The 24992-nt window shown below is 47.5% G+C and overlaps 1 long non-coding RNA gene across 1 annotated transcript in view; it reads left to right on the plus strand.

The window, feature by feature from the left end:
* The window catches only part of LOC137430548 (uncharacterized), a 36003-nt gene extending 23714 nt beyond the window's left edge, over window positions 1-12289 (plus strand). Inside the window, exons 2-5 of the long non-coding RNA XR_010985090.2 lie at window positions 1365-1495; window positions 1789-1881; window positions 2111-2256; window positions 12080-12289. This is a non-coding gene — a long non-coding RNA (uncharacterized LOC137430548). The remainder of the gene's footprint in view (window positions 1-1364; window positions 1496-1788; window positions 1882-2110; window positions 2257-12079) is intronic.
* The last annotated feature ends 12703 nt before the right edge of the window (window positions 12290-24992 follow it).

Consider the following 24992-nt stretch of genomic DNA (forward strand, 5'->3'; position numbering starts at 1 on the left):
ACATTAACAAAGCAGCATCATTTATTTCTCCCTTTTAAAAATATGCAAGTTTTGTGTGTGCAACCTTGGTCAGCAAGGCATGAGATTGGGGCCTGGTCACATGCATGTAGGTCCTATCATGGGAAGGCTTCATATTAAACTTAGTGCACAACATCATTGATAAAACTTGGACAAATGCTTCAAAGATTAAGTTTCATTTATATCAACCAAAGTAACACAATGAAGAAAATTATTTAATAACAAAATGATTGGAAAGTTTAGTTAGTGATTGTAATGAGTAATCCACAATGTACAAAGTACATGTTTACAATATATATGACCTACGAAGAAAAAGAGTAATCAAATCATTTTGTTGTTACCTCTGCACGGTGATCACGGTGTGTACCCCGATTTAGAATAGGTACACCGTATCCCTGCGCATCGTAAGAGACGACCAAGAGTTGGCGTCAGGAAGGGCATCCGGCCATAAAAACATTGCCTCCAACAGGGAACCATGAGCTCATGGGGCCCGCAAGGCTAACCCCCACTCTAGCGGGGAAAAATGGCCTTAAAACGATCATTCTATATATTCTTCTTTCTGCAACCGAAGGTGGATGGAGGTTATTTTTTATTTTATTATTATTATTATTATTATTATTATTATTGTATACAAGATCGAGGCTCGTGAAAGAGCTAACATTAATCACACAAAAAGTCAAACCGACACATAAAACACAAAATAAGGGGAGCGGTAGACAAGATGGGGAGAGAGGGGGAAGGACACAAACACAACATTTGAGAGCAGGGACATCGAGAGAACTGTGGGAGGGAAAGGGCTTGGTGGGAGGTGGGAGAGGTATAAAACATATGAACACTGCAAGGACTTCCAGGAAAGAAGTTGGAATTTCAAAAAAGTGTATCTGGGGTGAATTAGCGGGGGTAGAAAAGATCAAGGTTTTGGATGGGGGAAGATGAGAGATGGTGGTGAACAGCTGTTTTGAAGACCTGGAGGGAGGAGTGGGATTGAAGAGAGTGAGGGAGTTTGTTCCAGAGGCGGGAGAAAAGGGGAATGAAAGAGTGAAGGTGAGCAGAGAGCCGAGATTTTGGCAGTTTAACCATAAGAGGGTTGCTGGCAGATGTTGTGCGACCTGCAGGAATATTGGGGGGACAGAGCACAGAGAGAGCTGGGGGGGCAAGGCCGGAGAGGAGTCGGTAGAAGACAGAAAGACCACCAACCTGCCTGCGGTGAGTGAGTGAAAGGCCCTCGGAGTTAACTTCATCGCGGGAGATTCCACTGATTCTGAAAGCTTTGGTTTCAACAGTGTGAAGCCGAGCTACGTGTGAGGTTTAATTGTTTTCACCCCTGTTCGTCTGTCTGTGGGCAGGACATGTCAAAAAAATTGTGGACGGATTCAGAGGAAACTTGGTGGACAACTTGCGTGTGTGCCGAGGAAGAATTGGTTGGATTTTGGTGAAGATCCAGATCCAGATTCAGCCTATCGGTGGGATACAAAAGGTAAACTCTTCTGCCAGGTGGAGGTATGCACTCCATCATGTGCCGCACTAGTTGTTGTTTTCCAGCATTTTTCCTGAAACATTGTTGTTTTGCATTTAATAAATATTACATATGAGATACCATTGCATCACCTTTGCCATCACCATTGCATCGTCATGTACGCATCACCCCCACCCCCGAGAATGCATTACCTGTTATGAAAATTATTGTCTCATTATTTCCTGTTTCATTTGCAAAGAAATAGAATGGTTCAATTTACCTGAGACCTCTGGTCACCTTACCCTGCTGTGCAGGAATGTCGAGCCACTTGACCACCATTTTTGGTGGGCCACCATCTAAAAACCAAAAGAACTTCAGTGAATGTTTTATGACGAAAGAATGAATAGGTAATTGTATCCTTATTTGCACCCATCCACTTTGTCTGTGCACACTTCCCTTTACTCTGAAGATCCAGGATGGAAAACTTGGCTCATCTTAACCTGTGCATTCTACCACAGTCCTGCAGGCTCCATTCACCTGGGATTTTGTGGTAAAAGTTGTATAGGTCATCATACTGATCAGTTCCTTGTTTTCACCTCATGCCCCCCTATTCCATGCACCTGGTGCATGTGCCAGGTATGCAACGAAGCCGGACGGTGGACCGAATCTGGCTCACTGCAGGTACTGGTAGCAGGATGTCCACCCAGAGTCGGCCTGGCATCGTTGGCTACCTGGAGTGGCTACGTCACATGAACCTGCTCTCTCTCTTTCAACCTTTCATGGTTCGTTGGTTTTTGTGTTTTTTCTTCTTTATATTCTTAAGATCATTGAAAACCTCATTTCCACTCAGACTTTATTGTGCATTGAATGCTCCTTTTATCCCTGAGAATTACTGCACATCTTAGTAATTAAGGCTCGCTTTATTATTTTTCAAATGACGAGATTTGTAAATACAATTTTGTATTTGAATATAAAATAGATATTTTAACCGAGCATAATGGCGCTTGTTTCTGCCGCTAATATGGTAATTAACAAACGTGTGACGTGCAGTTGGTATAACCCATCACCCCTCATTCCGCCCCATGCTTGCATTACCCACCTCCTCATTCCGCCCCATGCTTGCATTACCCACCCCTCGTTCCGCCCCATGCTTGCATTACCCACCCCCTCATTCCGCCCCATGCTTGCATTACCCACCTCCTCATTCCGCCCCATGCTTGCATTACCCACCCCTCGTTCCGCCCCATGCTTGCATTACCCACCCCCTCGTTCCGCCCCATGCTTGCATTACCCACCTCCTCATTCCGCCCCATGCTTGCATTACCCACCCCTCGTTCCGCCCCATGCTTGCATTACCCACCCCCTCATTCCGCCCCATGCTTGCATTACCCACCTCCTCGTTCCGCCCCATGCTTGCATAACTCACCTCCTCGTTCCGCCCCATGCTTGCATTACCCACCTCCTCGTTCCGCCCCATGCTTGCATTACCCACCCCCTCGTTCCGCCCCACGCTTGCATTACCCACCCCCTCATTCCGACCCATGTTTGCATTACCAACCTCCTCGTTCCGCCCCATGCTTGCATTACCCACCTCCTCGTTCCGCCCCATGCTTGCATTACCCACCCCCTCATTCCGCCCCATGCTTGCATTACCCACCCCTCATTCCGCCCCATGCTTGCATTACCCACCCCCTCGTTCCGCCCCACGCTTGCATTACCCACCCCCTCATTCTGCCCCATGCTTGCATTACCCACCCCTCATTCCACCCCATGCTTGCATTACCCACCTCCTCGTTCCGCCCCATGCTTGCATTACCCACCCCCTCGTTCCGCCCCACGCTTGCATTACCCACCCCCTCATTCCGACCCATGTTTGCATTACCCACCTCCTCGTTCCGCCCCATGCTTGCATTACCCACCTCCTCGTTCCGCCCCATGCTTGCATTACCCACCCCCTCATTCCGCCCCATGCTTGCATTACCCACCCCTCATTCCGCCCCATGCTTGCATTACCCACCTCCTCATTCTGCCCCATGCTTGCATTACCCACCCCCTCGTTCCGCCCCATGCTTGCATTACCCACCCCCTCATTCTGCCCCATGCTTGCATTACCCACCCCTCGTTCCGCCCCATGCTTGCATTACCCACCCCCTCGTTCCGCCCCTTGCTTGCATAACCCACTGCCTCAATCCGCCCCATGCTTGCATTACCCACCCCCTCATTCTGCCCCATGCTTGCATTACACACACCTCATTCTGCCCCATGCATGCATCACCCACCTCCTCATTCTGCTCCATGCATGCATCACCCACCTCCTCATTCTGCCCCAAGCATACATCACCCACCCCCTCATCCTGCCCCAAGCATACATCACCCCTCCTCATTCTGCCCCAAGCATGCATCACCCACACCCTCATCCTGCCCCAAGCATACATCACCTCTCCTCATTCTGCCCCATGCATGCATCACCCACCTCCTCATCCTGCCCCAAGCATGCATCACCCACCCCTCATCGCACCCCAAGCATGCATCACCCCTCCTCATTCTGCCCCATGCATGCATCACCCACCCCCTCATCGCACCCCATGCATGCATCACCCTCCTCATCCTGCCCCAAGCATACATCACCCCTCCTCATTCTGCAGCATGCGTGCATCACCCACACCCTCATCCCGCCCCAAGCATGCATCACCCACCCCCTCATCGCACCCCAAGCATGCATCACCGCTCCTCATTCTGCCCCATGCATGCATCACCCACCCCCTCATCGCACCCCATGCATGCATCACCCACCCCATGCATGCATCACCCCTCCTCATTCTGCCCCATGCATGCATCACCCACCCCCTCATCGCATACCATGCATGCATCACCCCCCTCATCCTGCCCCAAGCATACATCACCCCTCCTCATTCTGCCCCATGCATGCATCACCCACACCCTCATCCCGCCCCAAGCATACATCACCCACCCCCTCATCGCACCCCAAGCATGCATCACCCGTCCTCATTCTGCCCCATGCATGCATCACCCACACCCTCATCCCGCCCCAAGCATGCATCACCCACCCCCTCATCGCACCCCAAGCATGCATCACCCCTCCTCATTCTGCCCCATGCATGCATCACCCACCCCCTCATCGCACCCCAAGCATGCATCACCCCTCCTCATTCTGCCCCATGCATGCATCACCCACCCCCTCATCGCACCCCATGCATGCATCACCCACCCCAAGCATCATCCCCTCATTCCACGTCATGTATGCATCACTCCCACCCGCCCTCCACCCCATTACCACTTCCACTCCCCCATACCAATGATTTCTTCCCATGAGAAGGTTTTATGGTAATTTAGGAGTTTGTTAAGAGGGTTTTATTTTTTGGCATTTTGTTAAGAGGCAAATACTGTATTATTTATCATGGAGTATGGTACTCCATATGTAGGAATGGCATGGGGAAAAAATGGCCGCCACGTCCAATGTGTAAATAATTGCAGGGTCCAACCTTATGGTGCACAGGTAGCGCACTTACCTTTGGAGAATAATTATATCAGCCCGATTATAAACTGTAATCCGATCTGTGCATCACAAGAGTGCCTCCCCTTGAATGAACATTCTTCAAGGAACCCCTTTGCTAGCATGAGCTGGTGGACCCTAAATGTCTTACGGTCTCTTTCGTAAAAATTGGAGGTGAGTTATTGTCTGCACCCAGAAAAAATGGCATATTACTATCACTCTGATTTGAACATTCCACCTGGCCCACTAGTTCGTGAAAGGCTTGGGCCAAAAACGTTCCACTTGCACAGTGGGTCAGGCTTGTTTGATTCTTTAGTTGAAGAGGATATTATCACCTGGGTGAGGATACTAACCAGCAAATAATGTAGGTTTTTTTTTTTTTTACTTCAGGCACAGGACAGCCGGTTCGTGAATGACTTGGGTAAAAAAAATGGCGAATGGCAAACGGTGAACCAATAAATTCCACATTCCTGTGCCACCTTCAGTCGAACGTCAGGCATTGGCAGCAGATTCGTGAAGGACTTGGACAGAAAACGTACCCGTCTGAATGTTGCTATACCCAGTCAATGGCGAAACTGCAAATGGGGAATGTGCGAATGTCACCGATGGAAACCTTACGTCATTTCCTCATTCTGCTTTAAACTCAATATCTCTGTATTTTTATTCCAAACAGCATCCATCATTCATCATTCCAATCAAAAATTAATATTATGGTATTAATATATCAAAATATAATGTCAACTCACGATTAATATATTGAGATATTATCAAACCAGCGAACCATCATCATCTATTCACTTTCGGATTTGGGAGCAAGGTCAATCGTGTCAATCGCATTTCAAAATCATTTTATTTAGGAATTCCTGAAACTTCCTACTACCTTACAGCACCTGCTCGGACCCCAAAACGCTCGCTCCAAAGAAGGTTTTTGTTTTTGTTTTTTTTGTTTTCAAGATCGAGGCTCGTGTAAGAGCTAACATTGATCACAAAAAGACAAACTGACACATAAAACATATAATAAAGAGAGCGGGAGACAAGATGGAGAGAGAGGGGGAAGCACACAAGAACAACAGCAGAGAACAGAGACATCGGGAGATCTGTGGGAGGGAGAGGGCTTGGGGGGAGGAGGCATGGGAAGGGGTGGGGGGAGGGTGGGAGATGTAGAAAACACATGGACACTGCTACGACTTCCAGGAAAGAAGTTTGTATTTCAAAAAAGTGGATATGGGGTGAATTAACAGGGGTAGAAAAGATCAAGGTTTTGGATTGGGGAAGACAAGAGATGGTGGTGAACAGCTGTTTTAAAGACCTGGAGGGAGGAGTGGGAGTGAAGAGAGTGAGGGAGTTTGTTCCAGAGGCGGGAGAAAAGAGGAATGAAGGAGTGAAGGTGAGCAGAGAGTCTTGATTTTGGCAATTTCACCAGAAGAGGGTTGCTGGCAGATGTTGTGCGACCTGTAGGAATATTTGGGGGACAGAGCACAGATAGAGCTGGAGGAGCAAGGCCGGAGAGGAGTCTGTAGAAGACAGAAAGACCACCTTCCTGCCGAAAGACCACCTTTCACCTGAGTGAGTGAAAGGCCCTCACAATCAGCTTCATCGCGGGAGATTCCAATGATTCTGAAAGCTTTGGTTTCAACAGCGTGAAGCCGAGCTAGGTGTGAGGCAGGAGCACCAGCCCAGAGGGGAGAGCAGTATTCCATTGAGTTGTGGATGAAAGCCTTGATCATGGCAGATGAAGAGACTCAAAAGCTTGAGCGACAGAACTTCTTGGAGAGGATCGTTGAGAAAGTAGATGGGAGCGTTGTCCAGTCGGTCTTTTCTGAGAGACATCGTGAGAGTGTGAGATTTGCCAGGATTGAAAGACATGTTCCACTTGTTTGACCAGTCTGTGATTTTGTCAAGGTCTGCAGAGAGTGAGGAGGCTGCAGACTGCTGATCTGAGGGATGAGGAATGGAGCGGCAGAGAGTGGAGTCATCAGCAAGGAGATGGAGAGGATTTTCCAGAGAGTCAGAGAGATCATTGATGAAGACCAGAAAAAGCACAGGGCCCAGAACACTGCCTTGGGGAACTCCAGCCTGAACAGGAAGGGGGAGATGAGAGAAATTCATTCAGGGCCACACGTTGACTATGGCCAGAGAGGAAGTCCGCAAGCCATGCGTGGAGATTTCCATGGATACCATGGGAGGAGAGTTTGGTGAGCAGAGCAGGGTGCTAGACCGTATCGAAGGCACATGATATCTCAAGGGAGACAGCTCTGATTTCCTGTTTGGCATTAAGGACCTCCATCCATTGTTGACACAGCAGAAGCAGCATGTACAGAGTAGATGATCACCAAATTAGTACAAGGCCACATGATCTGGGGCAGCCCTACCACAGTGCCTCCTTGTAGGTTAGAGCAGAAGTTTATGATTTGTCCAAGGTGCCAGTGACAGATCGCCTACTCTTCACGAAAGACACTGTGGATCTTTATCCTCCACCAATCAATGTCGACAGATGGGACGCCCATTTTAACTTCCATCGAAGGACGGCGCACACCTTGATCAATCACTCTGCCTGTGAAACACCGGCTTCGAGAATCACCTGCCTGAGAGCTTAGGAATATATATACCTCCAGTCTATCCTGCCAGCCCAGGGAATTTGATCAAGTACTTATTTCCAAGTAACTTCACTTCAAAGTCAATCTTATTAATTATTTGCTGTGCAAATATCTGGTTTTTGCTTTTTGCTGCTGATTTTTTATTTAGCAGCAGGAGAGCTTATTTGGAGTGTCCCGCTTCTGGTGTCTGAGTCGCGTGGTCTTGTGTTTGATCACAGATTTGGATCTGAGTAAAACTTTCTTAATAGGGCGCTCTATCTTGGAACACACATCCTTTAATAGGCTGGGTTCAGCAGCTGCTTATTCTGAAATTCCTGGATTGAGTATTCCATTATATCTTTGACAAAACTAGTATTGAGGCCAATCTCGTCATATTGAGCCAATGTAAGCAGTTCCCAAACTCCTCCATGGATCATGAATGGAGTTGACACAATTGTCTTGTATCACGAGAAAATTCTCCTCGTCTATAACTCAATATTGTTATAAGTACAAGTTATATGTCTATAAAAGCTCGCAAGTCTAACCCTAACCCTAACCCTAACCCTAACCCTAACCCTAACCCTAACCCTAACCCTAACAACTCTATTAGCGAGTCTCCAACAAGTGATCACAATTGGTTGGATAATTTTATGTGTCATAATTGTGGTAGAGCCTGAAAAGCCGATGAATAGTGATGGATGTGATCATCCATTGGCACACGAACACACCATATCAACTAACTCATCCATTCACAAAAGTATCGGTATATCGGTATTTTTTGCAACATCAACCCAGGCATCCTATATATATCTAACAGCGATACGATATACATCTCAAATTTCGCCAGTAGCTTGTAATTATCCATGTTTGTGCATTTGTCTTCCTTGTATTCTGCCCTTAACTTTCTTTACTACTGCTTAGTACTCCAGCTACCGATCTTTCTCAATCTCTCTGTCCATATAGTTTTGTTGACTTCACCAAAGACAGAGAAACCATAGCCACGGCCAAAGAATTTCCGGAAATCATATCCTCCCCAGCGGCTGTCGGCCATTTCGTACGGCGGTGACATGATCCTAAATACATCTCTGACTTAATGCGGCTAAAAATGCCTGTACAGTCGACGTGCTGTGCTGCGATCGGAAACGCGTACACTCGATATGCCGCGTCCTCGCCCCGGCTACGGAGAGAGGCGAGGGCACGTCGTGCACAAACGTGCCAGGCTCTGCGGCCTTTACCCCACCGATGGCCTATTAAGTGCAATTTTGGCGTGTGAGAGGGGGTGGTGGAGCCTGGCGCCATGGGTGCTGTAATTAATAGACGTTCCCAAAATAATATCGTTAATAAAGCGTGAGTTTACGCACCAGACATGGCATCAGCCCTGAAAGTGTTGCCCAGACTTGCAGCAGGCCTGGCCGCTCGCGAAATGTAAGCATGCCCACTGGCCTCGACTATTTCTTTGCACCAATAAGAATTTTTTGACAGATGTTTCGGCAACGGAATAGGCAAACGATTGCTTTAAGACCGACACGTACATGGACAGACACGCATCTGGACAGCAATGGCAAGGGAAAGGACTTACAATTCTTTTTCCGGTGATCTAAGGCTCAAAGTGGAGTTTCTACATAAATCCCATGCGCACCAAAATATTCACAGACGTCAGTCTACTTTTATATGAATCACAAGGACATTATAGCAGAACAGTGGACATACTTGCGTGTTGTAAATGGGATTTGGACCTGGAGTTTTGAGCATTATGAACCATTGGCTAAACAGGCTAAATTTGTTCTAAAGTTTTACCTCCGCCACTGAAGGTGGAACGAGGTTATGTTTTCACCCCTGTCTCTCTGTTTGTCTTCAGGATATCTCAAAAAGGTGTGGATGGATTCAGATGAAATTTAGTTGGCACGTGAGGTGTGTGATAAGGAAGAAATTATTCGATTTTGGTGAATATCCGGATCTGGATAGCAGAACTTTTTAATTTTTAAAGTGATTTTTCACCATGGATAGATAGGGACAAAAACAATAGGTAATATGATATCTCAAAAAGTTGTGGATGAATTTTTTTCTTTTTTGTATACAACATCGAGGCTCGTGTAAGAGCCAACATCAATCACAAAAAGAACAAACGGACACATAAAACATGTGATAAAGGGAGCGGGAGACAACATGGGGAGAGAGAGGCAAGCACACAAGCTCAACAGTAGAGAACAGGGACAACGGGAGATCTGTGGGAAGGAGAGGGCTTGGGGGGAGGAGGCGTGGGAAGGGGGCTGGGGGTTGGGAGAGGTATAAAACACATGGACATTGCTAGGACTTCCAGGAAAGAAGTCGGAATTTCAAAAAAGTAGATCTGGGGTGAATTAACGGGGGTACAAAAGATCAAGGTTTTGGATGGGGGGGAGACAAGAGATGGTGGTGAACAGCTGTTTTAAATACCTGGAGGGAGGAGTGGGATTGAATAGAGTAAGGGAGGCGGGAGAATGAAAAGAGGAATGAAAGAGTGAAGATGAATAGACGAAATTTGTACGAAATTTAGTGGACATGTGGGGTGTGTGATAAGGAAGAATTTATTCGATTTTCGTGAAAGTCTGGAACTGGATTCCAGATCTTTTTAATTTTGTAAATGATTCTTCACCAGGGAGAGGTGGGGCCAAAAACGATATATAGCGTGACATTTATAAAAGTTGTGGATCAATTATGATAAAACTTGGTGGATGAGTTGGTTCAGGTGACGAGTATAAGCTGATTAGATTTTTGTTCAGGCCCGAATCCAGATCTGGCCTATCAGTGGGATAGAAAACATAAACTGTTCAGCCTGGTGGAGGTCTGCTCTCTACTGAGTGGCGTTCTAGTTCTTTCTTTGGTTTTTTTTGATGTTGTTCTACATTTTGGAGAAAGCTTTATTCGATTATATTTTTCTTTCTGTTTCGTAATTACGACTGCATTCTGCATTCATTCAACACTGCATTCAACATTCAACCCACAGCATTTAACCCCTGACTATCTCTTCTCCTTCTCCCTCCTTTTGCTTTAAATATTTCCCTATTGATTCTTGTCTTTTTGCAATTGTTGTTTTCATGTATTGTTATGCATTATGTTTGCCACTCTGTCAAAGCGCCTTTGGGCTTCTTGAAAAGCGCTATACAAAATAAATGAATTATTATTATTATTATTATATTGTATTTTGTGCATTAAGGAATAGTTGTATTGTGGGTGTAAGGGAACCAACAGGCAAAAATCTATACTGTATATATAAAACACAGTTTGTGTGTGTGTGTGTGTGTGTGTGTGTGTGTGTGTGTGTGTGTGTGTGTGTGTGTGTGTGTGTGTGTGTGTGTGTGTGTGTGTGTGTGTGTAATGTTACTGATAGACTCCTAAACGGAGAGGCTTACGTGCTTGATATTTGACATAGACATGGCCATTGAGCCTGGGACGAACATGGCCGAACTCAAAATATTTGACGATCCATATTTTTTATTCATATTTACCTCAGCGCATTTCAGCGCACGGAATCAACGGAATCAGAGCAGGTGGGCGCTGATTCGCTCAGAGCGATCACGTGATGACGCTATGACGCTATGAACGCTATGACGCTATGAACGATATGACGCTATGACGCTATGAAAAAAAAAATCGCTATGACGCTATGAAACGCTATGACGCCATGACCGCTATGACGCTATGACGCTATGAAAAAAAAAATCGCTATGACGCTATGAAACGCTATGACGCTATGAACGATATGACGCTATGAACGCTATGACGCTATGAAAAAAAATCGCTATGACGCTATGAAACGCTATGACGCTATGAACGCTATGACGCTATGACGCTATGAAAAAAAAAATCGCTCGCTTTGCCAAGGGGCTCGCTGCCCCCCCCCCCCCCCCGTTCCCCTCTCCTCCCCCACCCGGCAATGCCGATACTTCTGCTAGTCATCCATAATGAAATGTTGGTAATGACAGCGGTGTGGAGATCATATTTAATTTGATTAATTTTTTTTAAACATTTGAAATTAGCTCTTTGCCTGCAAACAGTATAAGTACATCATTATCAATGAAAATGAGGCCACAGAGATGAATAAGAGAAATGAAAACAAGCATATGCATGCGAATGGCTGCAGCAAACCACCGAGAAAGACGCAAAATAATTGTGGCAAAGTAAAGATAATTGCGGGGGGTCCAACAGCCACACATGTGTATAACACGCAGCAATGGCGGCAGTAATGACGACTCCGGAGGTTTAATTCTCTATCCTTAGGGATCGCTGATGGCGAATGAGGCAGCCACGGGTGGGGAAACGTCTGCAGCGTGCTCTGAAATGAACGGAAACCAGAACGGGCGAGCGGGCCTTCCCAAAACACTGTGGTTTTCTCAGCGGTGCTGGCAATCAGAGCGTGACACTTTGTTTGATATTCTACCAGGCCGGTTCCACTGCCAAATCGCCTCACTATATATTCATTAATTATATATATATATATATATATGTATATCATACTACTGCTTTGGCATGCAGCACAAGGTTGTGGTTTTGCACCATTGGCTGAGGGTGCTCTTCGTGAAGGACATCGTGGGATCTTCATCATCTACCAACAATTGCCAGCAAATGGGATACCAGGATTAACGTCCATCTGAGAGACAGCACACACATTGATGAATCACCCTGCTTGTGGAACACCCACATATGACAGTCGATGGGCCAAGATTCAAACCTAGACTCAACAACGTAGAGGCGAGTGTGCATATCTCGAGGCCATGCTACTGTTGTTACTGTTACTGTTACTGTTCTTACTGTTGTTACTGTTGTTACTGTTACTGTTACTGTTGCTGTTGTTACTGTTACTGTTACTGTTGTTACTGTTACTGTTGTTACTGTTACTTTTGTTACTGGTACTGTTGTTACTGTTACTGTTGTTACTGTTACTGTTGTTACTGTTACTGTTGTTACTGTTACTGTTGCTGTTACTGTTGTTACTGTTGTTACTGTTGCTGTTACTGTTGTTACTGCTACTGTTACTGTTGTTACTGTTACTGTTGTTACTGTTACTGTTGTTACTGTTGTTACTGTTACTGTTGTTACTGTTACTGTTGTTACTGCTACTGTTGTTACTGCTACTGTTACTGTTACTGTTGTTACTGTTACTGTTACTGTTGTTACTGTTACTGTTACTGTTGTTACTGTTATTGTTGTTACTGTTACTGTTCTTACTGTTGTTACTGTTGTTACTGTTACTACTACTGTTACTACTACTACTACTACTACTACTACTACTACTACTACTACTACTACTACTACTACTACTACTACTTCTTTGCATGCCCAGCTGAGTGGCGTAGCAACCCTTTTGCATTTTGTTACATTGGGATGGGGAACGTGAGGTGAGGACAGGAATTTTGGAATTTTTTGACCATGGTGTTTCACCTCCAGGATGTTTAAAAACAAATGTACTATTTGAGTAGCCCGATATTCTGTCATTTCTAATACTATACCCCTCTCTCTTGCAGATTATGGTGGTGGTGATATGCCATTTCTACCAAGTAGTCAGTAAGAAACTACGTAAACTACGATGTTTACAGTGGAAAAGAAAGTGAAAATCGTGACTTTCTGGTTTGAGACAAAATCATACGTGCAGGTGCGCCGATGATACTGTCAGTATTACAATTTTCACACCTGTAATGGACTTTCCAATGGGAGCATTCAGCGGTTTGTGGAGCACTTTCAAGCACATGGAATATATATGTCCTTCGGATGGAAATTGAAGCCTTGTGTATGGCCTCGATTGTCTGTCTGTCTGTCTGTGAATGGAAACTCAGAGAATTGGACTGGACTTGGACAGAAGGCAGGTATATATACATGCAGTCACGTGAAAAAGTAAGTACAGATCCTTGCAACTACAGACCAATCAGCCTGCTCCCAATTATCAGCAAAGTCATGGAATCCATCATTGCTTCGGATATGAAATCTTTCGTCTTCTCCAATGGCTTGATCTCTGATCATCAATTTGGTTTCAGACCAGGTCACTCTACTCTGGACATGCTGCTTCTGCTGTCTCAACAATGGATGGAGGTCCTGAATGCCAAACAGGAAATCAGAGCTGTCTCCCTTGACATATCAAGGGCCTTTGATACGGTCTGGCACCCAGCTCTGCTCACCAAACTCTCCTCCTATGGTATCCATGGAAATCTCCATGCATGGCTTGCGGACTTCCTCTCTGGTCGTAGTCAACGTGTGGCCCTGAATGGATTTCTCTCATCTCCCCTTCCTGTTCAGGCTGGAGTTCCCCAAGGAAGTGTGCTGGGCCCTGTGCTTTTTCTGGTCTTTATCAATGATCTCTCTGACTCTCTGGAAAATCCTCTCTATCTCTTTGCTGATGACTCCACTCTCTGCCGCTCCATTCCTCTTCCCTCAGATAGGCAGTCTGCAGCCTCCTCACTCTCTGAAGACCTGGACAAAATCACAGACTGGTCAAACAAGTGGAACATGTCTTTCAATCCTGCCAAATCTCACTCTCTTACTATGTCTCTCCGAAAAGATCGACTGGACAACCCTCCCATCTACTTTCTCAACAATCCTCTCCAAGAAGTTCTGTCACTCAAGCTTTTGGGTCTCACTATCTGCCATGATCTTTCTTGGGAAAACCACATTTCCAAGCTGGCCTCCAAAGCCAGTCGCCGACTGGGCATCCTCCGTCGTGCGAAGTCCTTCCTCGGCACACCTGAGCTCCTCACCACATACAAGGCTTTCATCCACAGCTCAATGGAATACTGTTCTCCCCTATGGGCTGGTGCTCCTGCCTCACACCTGGCTCGGCTTCACGCTGTTGAATCCAAAGCTTTCAAAATCATTGGAATCTCCCGCGATGAAGCTATCTCTGAGGGCCTTTCACTCACTCACCGCAGGCAGGTAGGTGGTCTTTCTGTCTTCTACCGACTCCTCTCCGGCCTTGCTCCCCCAGCTCTCTCCGTGCTCTGTCCCCCAAATATTCCTACAGGTCGCACAAGATCTGCCAGCAACCCTCTGATGGTTAAACTGCCGAAATCTCGGCTCTCTGCTCACCTTCACTCTTTCATTCCTCTTTTCTCCCGCCTGTGGAACAAACTCCCACACTCCCTTCAATCCCTCTCCTCCCTCCAGGTCTTTAAAACAGCTGTTCACCACCATCTCTTATCTTCCCCCATCCATAACCTTGATCTTTTCCACCCCCACTAATTCACCCCAGATCCACCTTGTTTGAAATTCCAACTTATTTCCTGGAAATCCTGGCAGTGTCCATATGTTTATACCTCTCCCACCCCCCCCCCCTTCACATGCCTCCCCCCCTTCACATGCCTCCCCCCTTCACATGCCTCCCCCCCAAAGCCCTCTCCCTCCCACAGATCTCTCGATGTCTCCATGTCTCTCGGTCCCTGCTCTCAAATGTTGTGTTTGTGTCCTTCCCCCTCTCTCCCCATCTTGTCTACCGCTCCCGATGTTATTTGTTTTATGTGTCTGTTTGTCTTTCTGTGTGATTAATTTTCGCTCTTTCACGAGCCTCGATTTTGTATACAAAAAAAAAAAAAACAAAAAAAAAAACACCCCATGTAAAGTTTTGACTTTTTCAACATATTTCAACATACAGCTATTTGATCTTCATTTCAACAATATTGATAGATAAAGGTGATATAATATAACAAATATCATGAAACATTTACATTTTGTAGTCCATTGTATAATTTAAATAAACATAAATGCAAATTTCGCATGTGGAAAAAGTAAGTACACCCCAACATTTATCACTACTTCAAATACCTAAAATTAGAATCAGGTGCACCAGCTCAGGTGCAAATGATTAGAACATCGTTAGAGAGGATCTTGGAGGAACCTGTCTTATTTAAACCTCAGACATTTAGTTTGGTTTGCCCTTTGTTGTTGAAGTGTGCGGCGTCACCATGCCTAGATCAAAAGAGCTCTCTCAGACCTTCAGAAAGAAGGTTATAGATGCCTACGAGTCTGGGAAGGGATTTAAAAAGATCTCCAAACAATTTGAAATCAATCAGTCGACTGTCCGGATGATCATCTACATGTGGAGAAGATTCCAAACAACTGCCAACTTGTTCAGGCCAGGCCGCCCCAGCAAGTTCACCCCGAGAGCAGACCGCAAGATGCTGATAGAAGTCTCTAAGAACCCCAGAATGTCATCACGGGACCTACAGGTAGCTCTTGTCACTGTTGATGTCAAAGTGCACGAGTCTACCATTAGAAAGAGGCTGCACAAATTTGATCTACATGCGAGGTGTGCCAGGAGGAAACCTTTGCTGTCCAGAAAGAACATCAGGGCAAGACTAAAGTTTGCCAATGAACACCTAGGCAAAGACCAGCACTTCTGGAACAATGTGCTCTGGACAGATGAGTCAAAGGTAGAGCTATTTGGCTACAGTACCAGAAGACATGTTTGGCGAAAACCAAAGACAGCATTTGACCACAAGAACCTGATACCAACTGTAAAGCATGGTGGTGGAAATATTATGGTTTGGGGCAGCTTTGCTGCATCAGGGCCTGGGCAGCTCACCATCATAGAATCCACTAGGAATTCTTCATTGTACCAGAGGGTGCTTGAGGATAATGTGAGGCCATCTGTCGGAAAGTTGAAGCTCAACCGAAGGTGGACCTTGCAACATGACAATGACCCTAAACATACCAGTAAATCCACCAAGGAATGGCTGAAAAGAAAGTTTTGGAGGGTTCTGGAAGGGCCAAGTGAAGGCCCGGATCTAAATCCCATCGAGATGTTGTGGGGGGATTTGAAACGAGCTGTGCATGTAAGAAACCCCTCAAACATCGCACAGCTGAAAGAATTCTGCATGGAGGAGTGGGCAAACATTTCTCCCAGTCGATGTCAGAGACTGGTAGACAGTTATAAGAAACGCCTACTTGAGGTTGTTTCTGCCAAAGGGGGCAATACCACCTATTAGAGCCAAGGGTGTACTTTCCTTTTCCACATGCGAAATTTGCATTTATGTTTATTTAAATTATACAATGGACTACAAAATGTAAATGTTTCATGATATTTGTTATATTATATCACCTTTATCTATCAATATTGTTGAAATGAAGATCAAATAGCTGTATGTTGAAATATGTTGAAAAAGTCAAAACTTTACATGGGGTGTACTTACCTTTTCACGTGACTGTACATATACATATATATATGCTTGCTTTATGGGGCTTTATGGTGCCCTTTGTTGGTGCTGGTCCGTCGATGCAGCGCAGGCTGTCTCCCCCCCCCCCCCCCCCCCCAAAAGAACAATCACAGGTCCTGGGTTGCGTTTTGTAAATGCAATCAGCGTCACTTGTAAATAATGCTCCCCACCGTTCATGTGTAGTTTGAGAACCATTCCGCAATTCGGTTATCCTGTGGGCGTAAATCTGTTAGGCAAGGTGCAATGCAGCAGAGGGACATACTTATTTGTGTTTTTAAACTGTCACACTCAGGGTCAGGTTAAATGTTGAGGGAACTACACCTACGTGTCACACTAAGTTAAAGTTTTATAGGCCCGGGGACGTGCCTGGAGGATGAGGGTGCAGTTTTGCGGATTTGAGAATCTTGTTGTAAATATCACCCTGAGTAGTGTAATGATTCCTTGTAAATACCTCCGTTTTGTGTGTAAAGGTCAAAGGTCGTCCTCTTAGTTACTCCATTGCAAGCACGTAGGCCACCATATACCCTTCTAAATAGTTATTTCCTTGTTATGTGTATTAGTTTAAGGCTGTGTTTCCCACTAGTTGACTCTGCATTGCACCGAATTGAAATAAGATAGATTCCCTGCCATTCCCAACGCCTCCATTTCCAACTGTATTGCCAACTGCATTCGCCCTCCATTGAGCAAGTGGTCAGTTCGGAGAAGAAAGGCATGTCTCCGCCCCTCGTCATCGGAAGGAGGAGTGAGCCAGCCCCGATCAACCAACCAAGCACGAGGGGTTTGGCTTGAGAGGGCGGAGAGAGAACGATCGGGCAGGTTCGCGAAGATTCAAGGGTGTGGCCCTATATAACCCGTCACGCGACGCCCCCACCAGAGAAGGGATGAGTTCACCTAAAGGAGTCCAGCGCAGGTTTGAACAAACCGCAGCTTTGAACCAACCGCAGTTTTAACCACTGCAGTTTTGAGCGTCGACAGCGGTGACGGCAGTTGCGGCTACGAAGCAACGTTGCCGTGCGGAGACGATTGGGGAGAGTCGGCAGCTGCTCAACTCGAGCCGGGATCACACCAACCACCCGCATCCTTCCCGCCTTGTGATCCCACCTCCTCGTCCGTCCAGCCATCCACCTCCAGCTGAACCTTCATCCCCTTCCAGCCATCCGTTCCTGCCTTCATTCCCCATTCGTGTAAGTCTGATTGTCGTCTGTTTTGTGTGTCTTGTGCTGGGGTAAAAGTAAGTTTGTATAGGTAAGCTAGTGTTGCGCTGTGTCTTCTGATCCTTCCATCCTTCTGTCTTTATTTTCGTATCCTTCCTTCTCCTTGGTTCTTTTGATTGTGTAAATAGTAGTAATAAATCCTGTTCCTCCTTACTCTGCCTTCTTTTCTTCACATCCGTTCGTTTTAGAGGTTTCCATCATTGAACACCTGTGGCACGATTTGGCCAACGTTAAGAATCAGGTCAGTTACTTGCTAATGGTTCATGCCGCGGCTGCTAATCCGCTCGGCAATTAACATCTTGTCCGCGGTCTCGAACGGGGTTGCTCACCTGCCTCTCCGGAGGGAGCTGGGCAACTTCAGGACTCACGTCGGTCAGTCATAAACAAGGGGATTAATCCCCCCTTCTTAAGGGGAAAAAGGCCAACGTAGAGATCCGTAACATTTGGTGTCAGGAGCGAGATTCGGACCTGAAGGGCGCTTAGCGCACTCAAAATTTGGAGCGGCCGAGATTGTAATAACATCTAAATTTAAGTCGTGCCATGGATAGTCAAGGCGATCGGATGCTGGTGGGGGTAGAGTTAGAGGGTTTAGAAGCGACCCAGGACCCCAGGGAAATGTATGTGGGAGAAATGGAGGAAGAGAGCAATGAGGATGTGGTTGCAGAGGTTTCAGGTGCACAAGAGGGCACCCTCGCGCACGATGTTGCAGCGGCACCAAATGTCGCCGCGCCCGTGGCCGTAGCAGCGCCGCCGATGGACTGGGGCCTATTCATGCTGCAAATGCAGGCCTTCATGGAAGAGAACAGGGGGCTAGGAAACCAAATTGTAGGATTGGAAAACAGAATGGGGGAGCGATTGGGAAGCCAAATTGGGGGGCTAGAAGCCAAATTTGAGGGTTTAGACAACAAATTTGAGGGGTTAGACAACGGGATCAAAGGGGTGAAGAATGGGTTAACGAGGTTAGAAAACACAATGTAAGGCAAAGTGAGGGAAATAGGGGAGCAATCCGCCTGGGAAATTAAACAAATGGGAGATCAGATAGAGAAGGTGAAAATCGGGTTAGAAACTAAATTGGATGCCCAGAGGAATGATTTGGAGCAGATGAGGGTGGCATCTACCAAGGAGATGGGAGAAATGGGGGAGGAGATCAGACGAGGTGTGGGCGAGGAGGTCGCGGGGGTACGCAAGGAGGTAAAGCGAGGTGAGGAGCATATGGAGAAAGAGGTGAGAAATAGTACAGCTAGGTTACAGGGGGGCATAGAGGACCTGACACAGAGAGTAGAACAGCTGACGGTGGGACAAAAGGAATTAGTGGAGCAAGTGGAGAAGAACACTGCGGTAATCGTGGGGTTGAAGGCGACGCAGAAAGAAATAAAAAAGGAACTGGTAGCGACGAAGAGGGAATGTCAGATGGTACATGAGGGGTTGACCAAGAGGTTGGATGAGGTGACAGAGGCAATGGAGACGAAAGAACGGGAGGTGAGGACGCACATAGAAACGATCAAGGTGGCCTTCGTGGACGAAATTGAGGGGGCGCACCGGGAAATGAAAGAGGTGAAGCAAAAGTTAGAGGATGTGGAAGAGGGGGTAAGTGAATTTAAGAAGAGACGGAGGGAAACTAAGAGAGAGATAAAGGAGGAGGTGATGGAATTGGTGCAAGGTCTGTGCTCAAATCGTGATTATTGGCTTACTAACCAAATAAAGAGTTTGCAGGTGGCGGAGGAGGAGCGAAGACGAGGTGCCGAGGTGAGTGGCGATATACTCGGAAATGTATATGGTGTGAGGGGAGATTCAGTCAGCTTGGGTGTTGGTTTAGACCCGGGTGTTCGTGAGAGGCCGCTGGTAAGGTGTGCGACAGGTACAGAGTGTGAAGGGGGAGGTGTGCGAGGATGTCCGACTATGGGGTGTGTGAGGAAAAAGTGTGCGCCGAGGAGTGAGTGTGCTGTCGAGAGTGAGTTGGTCGTGGCGCACGTGTGAGGGGGCACATGGAAGCACGTGATGGGGAGTGTTACAGGGGATGTAACGGAAGAGTGCACACCTGTGGTGAGTGTTACAGAGGACGTAACGGGAGAGTGTGCACTGTGCACAAGAGGATGCACGAGAAAGGTGTGTAACGGACGGGTGCATGATAACAGAGTGCGCGGTCGAGAGTAAGGGTGAATGCGCTACCGAGGGTGGTGGTGAGAGTAGTGAGAGTGATACGGAGCACGAGTTGGTTGTAGCAGGTGAGAGAGAATGTACACCTGGAATGAAAGGATGCGCACCTGGAATGGTCGAGCGCGTGTGTGAATGCACACTTGAGTTGGTAGTGAAGCACGTGATTGGGTGTGCCGATGAGTGCACACCCATGGTTGTCACAGAGGATGTGACCGAGGAGTGGGCGCGAAGGGGTGTGTTGATGAGGTGTGCGAACGATGAGTGTGTGCCAAGGTGTGTGGTGGTCAGGTGTGTGACGAAGGCTGTGAGCGTAATGAGTGTACCTGGGGGGTGTGTAGGAGAAGGTGCAATGACGGAGTGTATGGAGACACTTGGATGTGCGAATAAGAAACGGAACGCGTGGTGTGAGCATGCAAGTGAAGCATCGACGCTAAACGGAGCAGCGGTTAGGTCGACTTTTAGCCGAAGCGAGCCCTCGGTTCGTGCCGGGCTTTGTGTGCAGCGGGAACCACCGGGGATTGTAACCACGGCGGTTCCGAAAGAACCGCCATGCGGGATCTACGCCGGGTCTCGCTCTAAACGGTCGCGTCCGTGCTTTGCTAAGTGGAGCGGGCGGCCCGGTAGGAAGGGTCGGCACGGCGACCCCTTGTGGTTGAGGCGTTCCGGCAGGGCGAGATCGGGCCATCGGATGGCTCCGTGCCGAGATGGTGCGTGGAATCTCGGCCCGAGTAAGCCCCCTTCCCTGCACCGAATGCCGGACGAATCCAACCGCCGGAAACAAACCACCCGCATTCATTGCTCGGCTCCGCGAGGCCGGGCTTTGAAAATGTAACAACGCACCGAGGCTCGAGTTAAAGGACATTTGGTAGGGATAGGGAATTTGTGATTGGCAAAATTTGATGATTGGCAAATGATTGGTAGAAGGATTGGCACTGATTGGCAAATTTTTGATTGACTGGAATCGGATGGGCCAAATTGATAGTAGGAGATGCCCGATGTGGTGAGATGGCAACTCTGCCATCTCTCACACACGGGGCACATGAGCGCTAGCTATGGGGTTTTGGTAGTGAAAACTAGCCCGGGAGGGTTAGGATAATGTATAGGGACCTAGAGATGACCATAGGTAACGGTAGCGTTAAGTAGCGACATTCCACCTGTAGTGGGGACGTAGGTAGATTAGTTTGGATTATAATAACGAGGGAGCACAATAGCATAAGGGGCGACTGGGAAGCGCAAGTTTCAGGAGGGAGTAGGTAGATCAGATGATGCTGTGTGTGTGTAAAAGTGTATTCGGAAGTGTATTGTGAAAAGAGTGAGGTGATTGTGAGTTGTATTGAGCGTGGAAGTGTATGGAGCAGTGCATGAGGAACAATTGTGGTTGTGCATTGTATTGAGTGATTGAAGAAGCCTGGGAGGAAGGAGGGTGCAGATGGCACCAGGAGTGATTGCACAGGTGTGCAAATACAGGTGAGCATGGTTGTATGGAATAAATGGTCTGGAATATATGGAGTATGGAATGGATGGTGTGGAGTGAGTATGGTGGAAACTGTGGAGTGGAGTGGATGGTGTGAAGGTGTGTATGGGGAGGATGGACCCCATCACGAATACCCGGGGAGGGTAGTTTAAGAGTTAGGTAGAGGGAGTAGGTAAATTGTGGTTGGATATTGGCATCTGTGGTGCGTGTGGAAGAATGGTGTTTGGATGGGTGCATTAGTGTCGTGGAAATGGCCGGGCGTGTGGCCTGTTAGTGTGTGTAGTTAAATGGGCACTCCGCCACTGTGAGGATGTCGGCCAGGTGAGGCCGCAGGTGGGCTCTGGGAGCCGTTAGAGTTGTGGATGGGGCCCAAGGATCCGGAGGACGGACCCGGGTAGCCCAGTGCCAGAGAGGGCACCGAGTGGGGAGAGCACCAGAGGGCCTTCCCCAGTTAGATAGGTTAGGTAAGGAGCAGGTAAGCTCGGAGGCAACTGCAGTGGTGGAGGTGTGCAGGTGGGTAGACCTGCTGGGAGAGCCACACGACCCAGTCCTGAAATTGTGCAAAGGCACAGGGAGTTGAATCGGGGGAGTGAGACCCCAAATTGATGAAGCACCACAGTTTGGTCAATGGGAATTTGGTTCTTAAAACCGCATGGAGTGATTGCCAATGGATTGGCAGGGAAAGACCCCGGGTAGTGTAAAGTGTGTTAATGTCATTTAAGAGGATAGTTAGGATTGAAATCTCCTTGCACCATCTACATCCACTCACCTGAGGTAACGACGGTGCTCCACACCATGCCATGGTTTGTTGGTTTTATTATTTTTGTGCAAATGTTTGGAATGTGAGACGCATCATGACGTGGGTGAGACATTGTGCTTTGATGTTCCATCTCTTCCTCCTTAAGAGGGATTGATGATGAATTGGTGATGGCAAATTTTGGATTAGAGGGATTGTGGTGACGAATTTGGTATAGGGGAAATATGGGGAAGACGTGACTGTAGCGACGAATTGGTAATGTGTAGATTTTTTTTGTACATACGGGGGTAAGTGGCAAGGTTAGAACAGGTGACGGGTGGGGTGACGTACGGTAGGGACGAGCTTTTCTCCACTCAGTCTCCAGACGCACCTCACTCTGCATTGCCTTCATTGATGTGTACCCTTGTGACCTTACCGCTCACTCACCTGTCTTCTCTGTCTTCCTTCCCCGACCCATGGATCGTGCTCTCTGGGCACCGAGGGGAGCGTGCGGGAGTCCGCCATTGTGTGCCCGAACCCCCGCAACCAGCTGCCTGCATCGATGCACCACTTATGGACCACATGTCTGTGGCTGAGCACCACTCATGGACCCCACGGGTTGGGGCATGGCCCCTCTGCTGGAACCGGCCACGATGGCCCAAGATCTTGCTTGCGGACCCGGTGAGGTGGCACCAAGCCCACAGGTGAACCACTCATAGTCGGCCCCTGTGGGCCATAAATAAAAAATGGACACGTTTTGTGCTTTTTAAAATTATGTCCAAATAGGCCGCCAGCAAGAAGAACAAGAATGACAACATCAAGAAGAACAATGGCCAGCAGAGGGAGCCGAAGAGCAAGACCACCAGCAGGGTTTGTTTATTTTATTATGAACTGTGGTGACTGTGCACTCCGGTGCGTTTATGGTGCTTTATGGGGCTTTATGGTGCTCTTTGTTGGTGCTGGTCCGTCGATGCAGTGCAGGCTGTCTCCCCCCCCCCCCCCCCCCCCAAAAGAACAATCACAGGTCCTGGGTTGCGTTTTGTAAATGCAATCAGCGTCACTTGTAAATAATGCTCCCTACCGTTCATGTGTAGTTTGAGAACCATTCCGCAATTCGGTTATCCTGTGGGCGTAAATCTGTTAGGCAGGGTGCAATGCAGCAGAGGGACATACTTATTTGTGTTTTAAAACTGTCACACTCAGGGTCAGGTTAAATGTTGAGGGAACTACACCTACGTGTCACACTAAGTTAAAGTTTTATAGGCCCGGGAACGTGCCTGGAGGATGAGGGTGCAGTGTTGCGGATTTGAGAATCTTGTTGTAAATATCACCCTGAGTAGTGTAATGATTCCTTGTAAATACCTCCATTTTGTGTGCAAAGGTCAAAGGTCGTCCTCTTAGTTACTCCATCGCAAGCACGTAGGCCACCATATACCCTTCTAAATAGTTATTTCCTTATTATGTGTATTAGTTTAAGGCTGTGTTTCCCACTAGTTGACTCTGCATTGCACCGAATTGAAATAAGATAGATTCCCTGCCATTCCCAAAGCCTCCATTTCCAACTGTATTGCCAACTGCATTCGCCCTCCATTGAGCAAGCGGTCAGTTCGGAGAAGAAAAGCATGTCTCCGCCCCTCGTCATCGGAAGGAGGAGTGAGCCAGCCCCGATCAACCAACCAAGCACGAGGGGTTTGGCTTGAGAGGGCGGAGAGAGAATGATCGGGCAGGTTCGCGAAGATTCCAGGGTGTGGCCCTATATAACCGGTCACGCGATGCCCCCACCAGAGAAGGGATGAGTTCACCTAAAGGAGTCCACCGCAGCTTTGAACAAACCGCAGCTTTGAACCAACCGCAGTTTGAACCACCGCAGCTTTGAGCGTTGACAGCGGTGACGGCAGTTGCGGCCACGAAGCAACGTCGCCGTGCGGAGACGATTGGGGAGAGTCGGCGGCTGCTCAACTCGAGCTGGGATCACACCAACCACCCACATCCTTCCCGCCTTGTGATCCCACCTCCTCGTCCGTCCAGCCATCCACCTCCAGCTGAACCTTCCTCCCCTTCCAGTCATCCGTTCCTGCCTTCATTCCCCATTCGTGTAAGTCTGATTGTCGTCTGTTTTGTGTGTCTTCTCCTGGGGTATAAGTAAGTTTGTATAGGTAAGCTAGTGTTGCGCTGTGTCTTCTGATCCTTCCATCCTTCTGTCTTTATTTTCGTAACCTTCCTTCTCCTTGGTTCTTTTGATTGTGTAAATAGTAGTAATAAATTCCTGTTCCTCCTTACTCTGCCTTCTTTTCTTCACATCCGTTCGTTTTAGAGGTTTCCATCATTGAACACCTGTGGCACGATTTGGACAATGTTAAGAATCGGGTCAGTTACTTGCTAATGGTTCGTGCCGCGGCTGCTAATCCGCTCGGCAATTAACATCTTGTCCGCGGTCTCGAACGGGGTTGCTCACCTGCCTCTCCGGAGGGAGCTGGGCAACTTCAGGACACACATCGGTCAGTCAATAAACAATCCCCCCTTCTTAAGGGGAAAAAGGCCGACGTAGAGATCCGTAACAATATATATATATATATATATATATATATATATATATATATATATATATATATATATATACAGTGAAACCTTGACTTACGAGTTTAATTCGTTCTGTGACCGAGCTCGT

Source organism: Myxine glutinosa, chromosome 7, assembly GCF_964187855.1.
Source record: "Myxine glutinosa chromosome 7, kmMyxGlut1.1, whole genome shotgun sequence".
NCBI classification, from domain to species: Eukaryota; Metazoa; Chordata; class Myxini; order Myxiniformes; family Myxinidae; genus Myxine; species Myxine glutinosa.